Source organism: Mandrillus leucophaeus, unplaced genomic scaffold (genome assembly GCF_000951045.1).
Source record: "Mandrillus leucophaeus isolate KB7577 unplaced genomic scaffold, Mleu.le_1.0 Scaffold704, whole genome shotgun sequence".
NCBI classification, from domain to species: domain Eukaryota; kingdom Metazoa; phylum Chordata; class Mammalia; order Primates; family Cercopithecidae; genus Mandrillus; species Mandrillus leucophaeus.
This window is the reverse complement of record NW_012107631.1, coordinates 1,107,404-1,119,894: the sequence shown is the minus strand read 5'-3', so window position 1 is coordinate 1,119,894 and position 12,491 is coordinate 1,107,404. Positions and strand designations below refer to the sequence as shown.

The 12,491-nt window shown below is 40.8% G+C and overlaps 1 pseudogene; it reads left to right on the top strand.

Moving 5' to 3' along the window:
* The first annotated feature begins 412 nt into the window (after positions 1 to 412).
* Positions 413 to 1,382, top strand: LOC105528154 (annotated as a pseudogene).
* Positions 1,383 to 12,491: the final 11,109 nt, after the last annotated feature.

Genomic DNA, 12,491 nt, shown 5'->3' with positions numbered 1-12,491 from the left:
ATCCGGGAGACAGAGGTTGCAGTGAGCCAGGATCACGCCACTGCACTCTAGCCTAGGTGACAGAGCAAGACTCCATCTCAAAAAAAAGAAAGAAAAGGGAATAATTTTAAAAGTAGGATACAATCATAACTTTTATACATATATAAAATTCACACATGTCAAAGATTTTATATAGTTTTTAATTAATGAGGGAAGTAGTAACATGCTACAATTGATTCATAGGAGAATTAAAAATATGTCATATATAATAAGCAATGAGGAAACAAATGTATAAACAAATGCAAAAGGCGTTGATGTGGGGCAGCCAATAGTGAAGGTGGCTACATGGGTCGCCATGGGGACAGGGCTGTTTCTGGGGAGGCTATGAGGGGGTAACAGGTGCATGACCGTGGGAGTTACTCTCAGCACAAGCATGTACAGCAAAGGTAAGAGTAACAGCAGCATTAACCCATGTGACAGCCACACCTTGTTGAAGTTAGCACTTTACATGTATGAATATCTGCTCCATGTAGGAGTTCAGAAATCACCCCGAACATTTTTATCAGAGATAAGATGGGTGAAAAAATCACACTGGGAGAACCACCAGGATTTTTACATTCCTGGTGTTGTGTATTTTGGGATCTCTACTCTGCAGCTCCAGAGACAAGGGAAACATGTGAACGCTCAAATGAAACAAAAAACATCCATGATTATCCTTTTATGTCACCTCGGTACCCTGGAGGTCCAAGGTTCCCATTGAGGATACCTAAACAGGCACTTAGAAGTGTCCTAGGAAGTCAGCCATTACTCCCCTGTGGAATCCAACTTGACAACAAGGACATTTAAGTATGGGTGGGCCAATTCCTCCAAGAGGAATGGTGTCCGGAGGGCCACAGTCTGACCCTTGGTTGTCAGTACAGAATGATGAAGGAGAAATGAGATGCCCAGTGAATGCTTTAGGTGGCTCTGCAATGCCTAGAATGAACATGGGTCTGGAGGGTGGCAGATCTTGGCCAAACCCAACAAATGCCAATTCAGTACCATACTCCTCAACATCTCCTGGGCTCTCCAGGAGGTGAGGTCCACAGGAACACCCATCATGTCTAGTCTAGCAGATTTAACCAACTCTGGAAATATGAATGAATGCAGTATGTCCTAGATTTAACAGACCTAATTTTCCAGTGGGACCAGGGTCAGATGGTCCCATGGATAGATTGGGAAAAGTGGAGTCACATCACATGAATGACCTCTATGCTCAGGAAATATGGACAGTATTTCTAAAAATTCTTCTGATAAAATGAGCCTGAGTAATCAACTGGGCTCAGGGATGATGGCAAAATTTGGGAAAATTTTTTAAATCCTTTTCAGAGAGTTACTCCCCTTTCATAACAGTGAGTGTGTGATTCATTACCAAGTCCCCTCATGTAAACCACAGTGAGCCAGCCCATCACAGAATTACCACAAAGGAAAATGATTCACCACAGCGTATATTTAAACAAAGGAATCAGTCTGGGTGTGGTGGCTCACACCTGTAATCCCAGAACTTTGGGAGGCCAAGGTGGGTGAATCACTTGAGGTCAGGAGTTTGATACCAGCCTGGCAAACATGGCAAAATCCCGTCTCTACTAAAAATATAAAAGTTAGCCAGGCGTTGTGGCACATGCCTGTAATGCCAGCTACTCAGGAGGCTGAGGCAGGAGAATCGCTTGAACCCAGGAGGCAGAGGTTGCAATGAGCACAGATCGCACCACTGCATTCCAGCCTGGGCAACAGAGCGAGAATCCATCTCACAAAAATAAAATAACATAAAAATTAAAAAAAAAAAAAATAAGGACTCTCAATCATACCAAACCAACCTTTTGATTTCTCGCCCTCTCCCCTGTTGTGTGAAGAAAGCAGGTCCAAACATAATTGGAAAAACTGTGCAAAGTGGCCTGGCCTGGTGGTTCACCTCTGTAATCCCAGCAGTTTGAAAGGCTGAGGTGGGAGGATTACTTGAGCCCAGGAGTTCAGGACCAGCCTGGGCAAAAAAGTGAGATCCTGTCTAGTACCAGCTAGTCAGGAGGCTGAAGCATGAAAATCGCTTCAACTGGAAGGCAGAGATTGCAGTGAGCCAAGATCGCACCACTGCACTCCAGCCTTGGTGACAGAGTGAGACTCTGTCCCCGACCGCAAAAGAAAAGAAAAGGAAAAGTACACAGTGGCATATTAAAGTTGCCCTAAACTGAACTGCAAATAATTATGTTTGTATGTATATGTGTGGGGAGAAGAATGTACTGTATCTATGTGTATTACATGGACATATGCACAAACATGCATTGACCCTCAGGACATTGTAAAATATTATTACCTAACATCTTAGGTAGAAATAAGTAGGGATATTTATTCCATCCTTGTATTCACGTTAACATTTCAATTACTAAAAGTTGCTTCTGCATCCTCCCTGAACTATTTTGTGCTATCTATATCCCTGTTTTATGCAAGTTCTTTTCCTCTTTCTTTCTTTTTCTTTCTTTCTTTCTTTCTTCCTTCTTTCTCTCTCTCTCTTTCTTTCTTTCTTTCTTTTTTTGACAGAGTCTCACTGTCCCCCAGGCTGAAGTGCAGTGGGACAATCTGGGCACACTGCAATCTGTGCCTCCTGGGTTCAAGTGATTCTCCTGCCTCAACCTCCCGAGTAGTTGGGACTACAGGCATGAGCCACCATGCTCAGCTGAGCTCTTAAGGTGAACTCAGATGTTATGTTTTTGTAAGTGTCTGCAATCATGGACAGGAATAAAATCACTTATTTGAGAGTTTATATTAAATAAATAAATAAATACAAAACTTGCTTATTACAGGAATAGAAGTAAAGAAATCAGTTGTATTTCCACCTGACAAAATTAATTTGCATGTTTGTGAATAAAAGCTATTTGCACTGCTATTCGTTTTCTACAATTTGCAGAGTTGTAAAATATCTCAGAGACAATGAAAGGTGTAATGACCCCAGCTAAACCACCTAATTTTCTATCGAAGTCATCAGCAATCTTTTTGATGCATTTCAAAGTCTTTTATAATTTTTCTCTACATTAGCAATCATGGAAAAAATAGATTCCCTTCAGATGTTCCTATTTATCCCTCAGTTCTTTCACAAATAACTCCACTAGAAGCTTTCAATTAGCCGGGTGTGGTGGCAGGCGCCTTAATCCCAGCTACTCGGGAGTTTGAGGCAGGAGAATCCCTGAACCAGGGAGGTAGATGTCGCAGTGAGCCGAGGTCGCACCATTGCACTCTAGCCTGGGCAACAAGAGGGAAACTCCGTCTCAAAAAAAAAAAAAAAAAAAGAAGCTTTCCCTGATCCTTTCAACTGATTGTAGTCTCTCTCTCTTTTTGTAGTTCCACAATCCTGTTGTCTCTTTTATAACAGTGTCTCACTTTACCATCAGTTATAGTTATGTATCTACCTTATTCTCCATACTAGATTTTAAATTGCTTTTCTTGAATCCTCTGCATTAACTAACAGAGTGTCTACATATATAATATGCTCAATAGATATGTTTAATTGGATTTAATGTAATTCTTATATGCATTCAACTAGTCTTAATCAGCTTCGCTTATTATAGGTAGAGATAGCATCTTCCTGGAAAGTAAGATCTGAGGAGCAATCTTTATTTGAAACAGGTCTCAGTCAATTTAGGAAGCTTATTTTACCAAAGTTAAGAATATATGCCCATGACACAGCTTCAGGAAGTCCTGAGGACATGTGCCCAAGGTGGTTGGGGCACAGCTTGATTTTATACATTTTAGAGAGATACAAGACATCAATTAATATATATAAGATGTACCTTGGTTCTGTGTGGAAAGGCGGGACAACTCAACACGGGGAGGAGGCTTCCGGGTCATAAGTAGGAAAGAGACAAAGGGTTGCATTCTTTTGAGTTTCTGATTAGCCTTTCCAATGGAGGCAATTAGATATGCACTTATCTCAGTGAGCAGAGAGATGACCTAGTTCTCTCTGTCCTTTCTCTACAAGGAAATTTCTTGTGAGAGAGGTATGTACCTTTTTCTCTTAGTAGCTGTCTTCTTTAGGAATAGAATGGAAGGCAGGTTTGCCCTAAGCAGTTCCTAGTTTGACTTTTGCCTTTGGCTTAGTGATTTGGGGAGAAGGGGGTGGGGTCCCAAAATTTATTTTCCTTTCACAGAATCATATTCCACAGCATTAATATAAATTGAAGAACTCCAGGCAATACTTGCTTTAGATCTGGTCTGTTTCTAAATCTCTCTCTCTTGAACTACTATGAGTGCCTGCAAACATTTCCAGTACTAGATTTAATAATGAATTCAGTGAATTAATGCATCATCACTAAAAGGTAATTACAGTGCCTCACTAGCCATTAGTTGCTATTAATAGATCAGTATGGAGTAGTTTACCTGTTTGATAGGTCTCAAAAGAATGGTAAAGAAAAGGAAGTGAGTTTTTTTCCTTTCTTTTAAATAGGAAATGAGGAAGTAGAACACTTGTAGTTGGGGATGTGTTGGGTCTACATTTAATAAAGATGAACAGAAGTCCTTCATGGAGGTCATCCTTACAAGAAGACTTTACTGGTATTTTCTCTAGTGCAATTAGAAGTTTAGAAAAAGATTTCCTTGAAAAGTGTCAGTAAAATATTTTGAAGCCCTTTTAATGGATGCCTCTTATTTTTTTGAAATACAGTTTAGATCATGATCATCAGCTAATATTTATGGGTTGGCATTACATTGAAATATTTATGTTGCCGGATGTGGAAACAGATTGAAGAAGTTTAAAACACTGTCTTTAAAACTGGCAATGATTGCTGTGGCACCCAGAGACAGTTGGCATCCTTGCATAAAAGACACTCGATGTCAATTATTTATGCACTAAATGGGTCTAAAATTCCAGATTAAATTGTCCACAGTTTTGATTCAATTAGCTTTTGATTCAGTGCCTATGTCTTTAATAACAAAGCTATTCCACGAAAAGTTGCGCCCTGGAAAAGTTTTATCTAGCTAAGATCCCCCTGAAGGGAGGATGTGAGTCACACTGTACTTACACTGGCAAATAAAACCATAGTGCCTGTCTGCTCCCTGTGGATTTTAATTTGCAGCAACAATAAACTTCAAGTAATGGGCCTTAGGTTAAGTGACTGAATATCAAATTCAAGTCACAACTGGAAGGTCTTGTCTTAAAAATGGTGAGGTAGATGTCATAGGCCAAATGGTCTCAGAGGCCTTGTAGAAATACCTCGCCTCTCACAGTGAGATAGCCTGATTTTTCCTCCACCCCAGATATTGTCATGTGGTCTTTTCACTTTAATTAGTTCTGTTGTTTGTTTGTTTTCAGACAGAGTCTTGCTCTGTTGACCAGGCTGGAGTGCAGTGGTACAATCTCAGTTCACTGCAACCTCCACACACTGGGTTCAAGCGATTCTCATGCCTCAGCCTCCTGAGCAGCTGGGATTACAGGTGTCTACAACCATGCCTAGCTAATTTTTGTATTTTTAGTACAGACAGAGTTGCACCATGTTGGCCAGGCTGGTCTCGAACTCCCGACCTCAAGTGATTCGCCCACCTTGGTCTCTCCAAATGCTGGGATTACAGGCGTAAGCCACCACGCCCAACCTCACTTTAATTAGTTCTTTCAATTCAGATTGCACCTTGCACTCACAGCTCTAGGGGGAAAGGCTAAGAATATAACGAAGACAAAATTTTAAGTTGTCAAGGCATGAATTTCCCATCGGTGTCTCTCCTTAGGGTACACTTTCATCTGTAAATAGTCAGGCTGCTTTTCCCCTTTTGGTTATTCATTAATGTATTCTTTCATTTTTACTTTATTTTACTTATTCATTTACATTCATTTATTCATTCCTAAGCAAACACTTATTGAAAACCTATGGTGTTTCTTAATGGATGTACTATTGGCATTTTGGGTGAGATAATTCTTTGTGCAGAGCTGTCCGGTATATTGCAAAACATTTATTATTTCTGGGCTTCACCCAAAAAGCAGTCCTCAATCCCTAAGCATCCTAACTCCCAACCCCCACTTCCATTTCCGGGAATAGCAGAAGAATGTCTCACATCACAATTTATGTTCTCAAACATTGCAGGAGAAGAACTTTGAGTAGAGTCCGCTGCCAGAGAACATCGGGATGAATAACAAAATTCTAGACCTCAAGAAATTGATAACCTCATAACAAAAACAAATAAGTAAATACAGTGCAATGTGAGTATCATACACAAACTAGTGACTTCTGGGAATATTCTAGAAGGCTTCTCAATGCTTGAGTGAGAAATGCTTGAGGTTAAGTCTTTAAGAACAAGTAAAAGTTAGCTAGATGAAAATTTCTAGGCATCAGGAGAGGTCCAAAGGACATTCTAGAGTTCAGACAAATGTTTTGGAAGGGCTGCAAGCAAGTTCATCAAGGCTGGTGCATGGAACTGGAGTTAGGGAGTTGGTGGTGATTGTTAAGACTGCTGTGGCTGAGAAACTAGATCAAGGAGAATGTCACAGGCCAGGTTATTGTATCTGGACCTTATTCTTAGGAATATGGGGGCGATGAGTGACATAATCAGATCTGAGTTTTGAAAAGATCACTTTAGCAAGGAGTCTGGGAATCAATTGGAGAAAATAAGACTGGTGACAGGGAAAACCATTTGGAGGATGCTGGAATAATTCAAAGAGAAATGAAGGATACTTCAATGGATTTAAATGGATACTGCGACAAATACAGTGAGGACTGCAAACGCCCTCTAGCCAAAGACCACCGGGAATACGCCTTTGGTTGAACAAGTTGGTTTTATTACTGTTGTAAATGGGAAAAATTCTTATCATGGGGAACTGAGAGGCATTTCAATTAGAAGATGTTAGAACCTATTTAAAGGGTTTGACCTTCCATTGGATAATTTTGGGGCGAGTCTGAGGAAACAGAGTTACTCACTATCAAAAAGTGAAGGCAATTCTATGATTTAGTATTTCAATAAATCTTATCTATAGAAAAGGGAGACTAGAGGAAGGATTATTAAAGAAGTACCAGTCACTTACATTAGCTGGGAAAGAAGGTTGTTCAATGTTTTGTGGGTTGCACAGTGATCTTATTTTTGTCTCACTTTAACATGGTTTACATTGTATATAGAATGCAAGGGCTTGGCTGTGAGGTGAAGTAAACAGGATAGCAATTAAATGGCATTGGTGACCAGGCACAGTGGCTCATGCCTGTAATCCCAGCATTTTGGGAGGCCGAGGCGGATGGATCAGCTGAGGTCAAAAGTTGGAGATCATCCCGGCCAACATTGTGAAACCTCATCTCTACTAAAAATACAAAAATCAACCGGTCATGGGGGCACACATCTGTAATCCTAGCTACTGAGGAGGCTGAGGTAGGAGAATCACTTAAACCTGGGAAGCAGAGGTTGCAGAGAGCTGAGATCACGCCACTGCACTCTAGCCTGGACAACAGAGCAAGACTCCGTCTCAAAAAAAAAAAAAAAAAAGAGGCAATGGTTTTAGTGACCTTTATTTTTCATTTTTATGAAGGGAAATGCTTGATCGAGTTAATAAACTGAGGAAAAATACCTTGCAGAGAGTGAAAAGTGAGTGAGGGAAGAGTAATTAGTGTAATAATGCTGCAGACAATGGAGATCATAAAGTTTCATTGGTGAATTCTACAGAGTTATTTGATTTCTTCTATTAACACCTACCAGCCAAGCTAAATAAAAATGGAGGGCATGTGCTAATTATATCTATTTCCTCCTTACCAGTAGCTACCAGTAGCTAATTTCCATTTGAAGATCCATGTGATTCTAGGGAAATTGATTCAATTTCCAGCTTTAATGTGAGTCACAGAACCGAGTTTAAGCTTATCAGTTTATCCCGTTTACCTGGCCTAAGGAATCAGGAAAATGGTGGGCACATGACTTAGGGTTTTTACTGTGAATACTGGGTCACATTTTTGCTTTTCCTTGCTGGAAATGAAAGCAAAAGGATTGGGTAGCAGGCCTCTTAGGATAGTCAGGGCTTGGCCTGAGAATGAAGCCAAGCCTGAAAAAAGCAGAGTGAAAAGACAAAAAGAAACTTTCTTTTACATCATTTGAGCTGCAAGATCAAGCTTCATTTGAAGCCAGTTTTACCTTTGGACTTTTCAGTTCAAATATGCTTTATTGTTTAAGCAAGTGTAAGTTCCATTGCTTGTAACCTTGTCCCTTCCTTCCCTCCTTCCTTCCTTCCTTCCTTCCTTCCTTCCTTCCTTCCTTCCTTCCTTCCTTCCTTCCTTCTTGCTTGTGTGCTTGCTTGCTTGTAACCTTGTCCCTCCCTCCCTCCCTCTCTCCCTTCTTTCTTTCTTTCCCTTCCTCTCTCTCTCTTCTCTTCTTTCTCTTTCTTTCTCTCTCTCTCTTTCGCTTCCTTCCTTTCCTTCCTTTCCTTCCTTTCCTTCCTTCCTTCCTTCTTTCAACTTTCACTCTTGTTGCCCAGGCTGGAGTTCAGTGGCATGGTCATGGCTCACTGCAACCTCCACCTCCCGGGTTAAAGCAATTCTCCCACCTCAGCCTCCCAAGTAGCTGGGATTACAGGCGCCCACCACCATCCCCAGCTAATTTGTTGTATTTTTAATAGAGATGGGGTTTCGCCATGTTGGTCAGGATGGTCACGAACTCCTGATCTCAAGTGATCCACCTGTCTTGGCCTCCCAAAGTGCCAGGATTACAGGTGTGAGCCACTGCACCCAGTCTTGCTTGTAACCTTGTGTCTAGACTAACAAACGTAAGGAGAGAAGAAGGCTGACTTTAAGGTTGATCCAGGGTTATGGTTGAGGTGGGCATGTGCAACCAGAAGAATGAGGTGTGCCAAGTGTGTTGGCAAAAGAATGGTTAAAATAATAGTGATCGACTCAATAGGCAAGAAAGTACCTGGCCTACTTCTACTAAAATTGTCCTTTTCTCTATACCTTCTTAGGGTCTATGTCTGTATTTTCCATGCTATTCTCTAATCTAATTAAATTAATAAACAAATTAATTTTTTCATAAGCATGATACTGTGCTAAATTTTGTGAGAATACAAGTCTAATTTGTGTTTCTAATACTTGTACTATATAATTAGGGGGTTATGAGAGTGCACACACACGCACATGCACACACACGCACATGCACACACACACACACACACACGCACCCACCATTTACCTATTAACTTACTATACACTTAAAAGCAAGACAAGGCAAAATATGAGGAAGAACTCAAGTGAATTTTGCAGATGGCAAGTGCAATGGGATTTGAGAAGCAGAAAGCAATCTGTGCTATGCAGCTAATGTGGGGTGATTAGAGAAAATTCCCCAGGGCTCTCTTTTCTCCCAGTTGATGTGTTAGTATTAGAAAGGACAGCAGGCTTACTCTGTTTCTGATGTAGGAGATGAGATTTTTTTACTGCTCTGTGACCTTGAGCGAGTCACTTAACCTCTTTGAGCTTCATCTTTTTCATTAAAACATTTTTGATAATAATTTAAGTCTCTACCTCTTTCTCAGGGTTGTAACAAATCAAAATCATAATGAGAAACAAGGGATGTTATAGTAGATTCCAAACTGGAAAGTATGAAAGGAAAGTAGGGAATGATGATTAATGGTGGCCTTTGGCAGACCCAGAACTACTCCAACTTCCCTGGGAGTTTTGGTTTTGATTTTTGTTTTACTCAAAAGTCTTAATTTCTGATGGTGAAAATTTTAGAAGATAGACCAGAAACAATGACAAATCTATGAAGGAGAAACCATTATGCAAGTCATAGCATGTGTGTAACCGCCCAGGGGGTTCATCTTTCCGGCTGCCTACACAGAGCCAGTTCAAGACAGGGGATTTGCAATAGAGAAAGAGTAATTCATGCAGAGCTGGCTGTACGGGAGACAGGAGTTTTATTGTTACTCAAATCAGTCTTCCTGGGTATTCGGGAGCAGAGTTTTTAAGGATAACTTGGTGGGTGGGGAAGCCAGTGAGCCAGCAGTGCTGATTGGTCAGAGATGAAATCATAGGAAGTTGAAGCTGTCTTCTTGTGCTGAGTCAGTTCCTGGGTAGGGGCCACATGACCAGATGAGCCAGTTTGTTAATCCGGGTGGTGCCAGCTGATCCATTAAGTGCAGAGTCTGCAAAATAGTCAAGCACTGATCTTAGGAGCAGTCTAGGGAGGATCAGAATCTTGTAGCCTCCAACTGCATGACTCCTAAACCGTGATTTCTAATCTTGTGGCTAATGTTGGTCCTACAAAGGCAATCTAGTCCCCAGGCAAGAAGGAGACCTGCTTTGGGAAAGGGCTGCTACCGTCTTTGTTTAAATGGTAAACTATAAACTAAGTTTCTCCCAAAGTTAGTTCAGCCTACACCCAGGAATGAACAAGGACAGCTTGGAGGTTAAAAGTGAGATGGAGTCAGTTAAGTTAAATCTCTTTCACTGTCTCAGTCATAATTTTGCAAAGGCAGTTTCATGTGTACTTCTAACAATTCCCTCTATCATCTTAATTGTTTTAAAGTGTTTTTGTAGATACATTTTAATCTCAAATATAAAACTGGAATCAAGAGAAAGATGTATAATAAAACTGGCCATTTCTATTTTGGACCAAGGTAAAATTTCATTCGATCGAAGTTGTTCATGTAGTTCTGCTTCTGTAACCTTTGTAAATTAATTTCTTCGTAGTATAACTTGAATAAACTGAGTATAAAGTCCTAATACCAGCAAGGATCCCCACCCACATACACATTTAATACAAAGTCATAATAAGGGTAATAGGGGAAATAGTGACTGTGAGATCCTTAAAGATCCTGCCCTGGATCTCTTTCTCCTTCTTTTTACTTAGGCCAAAATAATTTCTCTAAATCTTATTTCTGTTATCTGAACTATATGTTTTGTTATTTTCTCTTGCTTTCTTCCCAGTCCCTTGCCTGTCCTCTTGTCTACCCCTAATCTTCCTATAACATAGGGTAATTATAAAGCTCTCTTCAACAGCCCTCTTTCAGGTCCCTTATATAAACCACACTTAACATCAGGAGGGATTTACACACAGTAGTCCTTTCATCTGAGAACCAGTATGGGCTGTGATTAGGGATTTTGAGGGAGGGTGGTGCATCATCACTACGGTAATGAGGTATAGAAGCAGAATTTGTGTTCTAGACACAGAAGAATACAGTGAGCTGCGAGCATGTCACTGCACTCCAGCCGGAGCAACAAGAGCAAAACTCCATCTCAATAGAAAAAAAAGAAAGAAAGAAAGTGAGGAGCATTAATAATCATAAAGCAGCATAGACCCATCTCTCTGCTTCTAGAAGTGCCCAAGAGGCTATAGTCAGTGGCATAACAAAGACATTCTTGAAGTAGATTGAATATCCGTTTATTAATTTCTGTCTTTATACCAATTTCTTCAGTGACTTTAGTGTGTAGAGATACATTTTAGCTTCACTTATCACTCTCCCATATCTCTCAGGAGACAAAGACAGGTGATTGAAACTATTACAATAAAAAGTGGCCAGAATTGAAAGGTGCAAACAACAGAACACACAGTGTCTAGTTTAACTTGTAAAGGAATTTATTAATATGTTGAGCAGCTTCTCAAATCTCCAAGAGAGCCTTATAATCAGGCTTAGAGGGCACGTAGCCTGTAATAATTAGGCTACTGGGCTTCAAGTGAAGACTGTACTGCTCCTGCTCCTGGATAGAGAAAAGGAAGCTTGCACTTTTGCACTGTCAACAATGGATATAGGACTTGACTAAATTTGGATGCCCTTTTTAAAAATTTTATTTTCACTTTTTCAGAAGATGGCACCAAAGGCGAAAAGGAAGCTCCTGACCCTCCTAAAGCTGAAGCGAAAGCAAAGGCTTTGAGGCTCAGAGGTAGAGCTGAAAGGTGTCCACAGCCACAAAAAAAAAAAAAAAAAAAGGAAGATCCACATGTCACCCACCTTCTGGCAGCTCAAGACACTGCCACTTGGGAAGCTGACCAAGTATCCCCGGAAATCACCCCCAAAAGAAACAAGCTTGACCACTATGCTATCATCAAGTTTCCTCTGACCACTAAGTCCTCCATGAAGAAGATAGAAGACAACAGTGAAACCACCGTTAGAAAATTATAACCGAGATAGTGAAAGAGATCTGACCTAACCAACTCCATCTGACTTCTAACCTCCAAGCTGTCCTTGTTCATTCCTGGGCATAGGCTGAACTAACTTTGGGAGGAACTTAGTTTATAGTTTAAAACAAAGATGAAGCCAGGCACGGTGGCTCATGCCTGCAATCCCAGCACTCTGGGAGGCCGAGGCAGGCAGATCACCTGAGGTCAAATATTCAAGACCAGCCTGACCAACACGGAGAAGCCCTGTCTCCACTAAAATACAAAATTAGCCGGGCGTGATGGCACATGCCTATAATCTCAGCTACTCAGGAGGCTGAGACAGGAGAATCACTTGAACCTGGGAGGCAGAGGTTGTGGTAAGCCAAGATCGCAACATTGCACTCCAGCCTGGGCAACAAGAGCAAAACTCCATCTCAAAA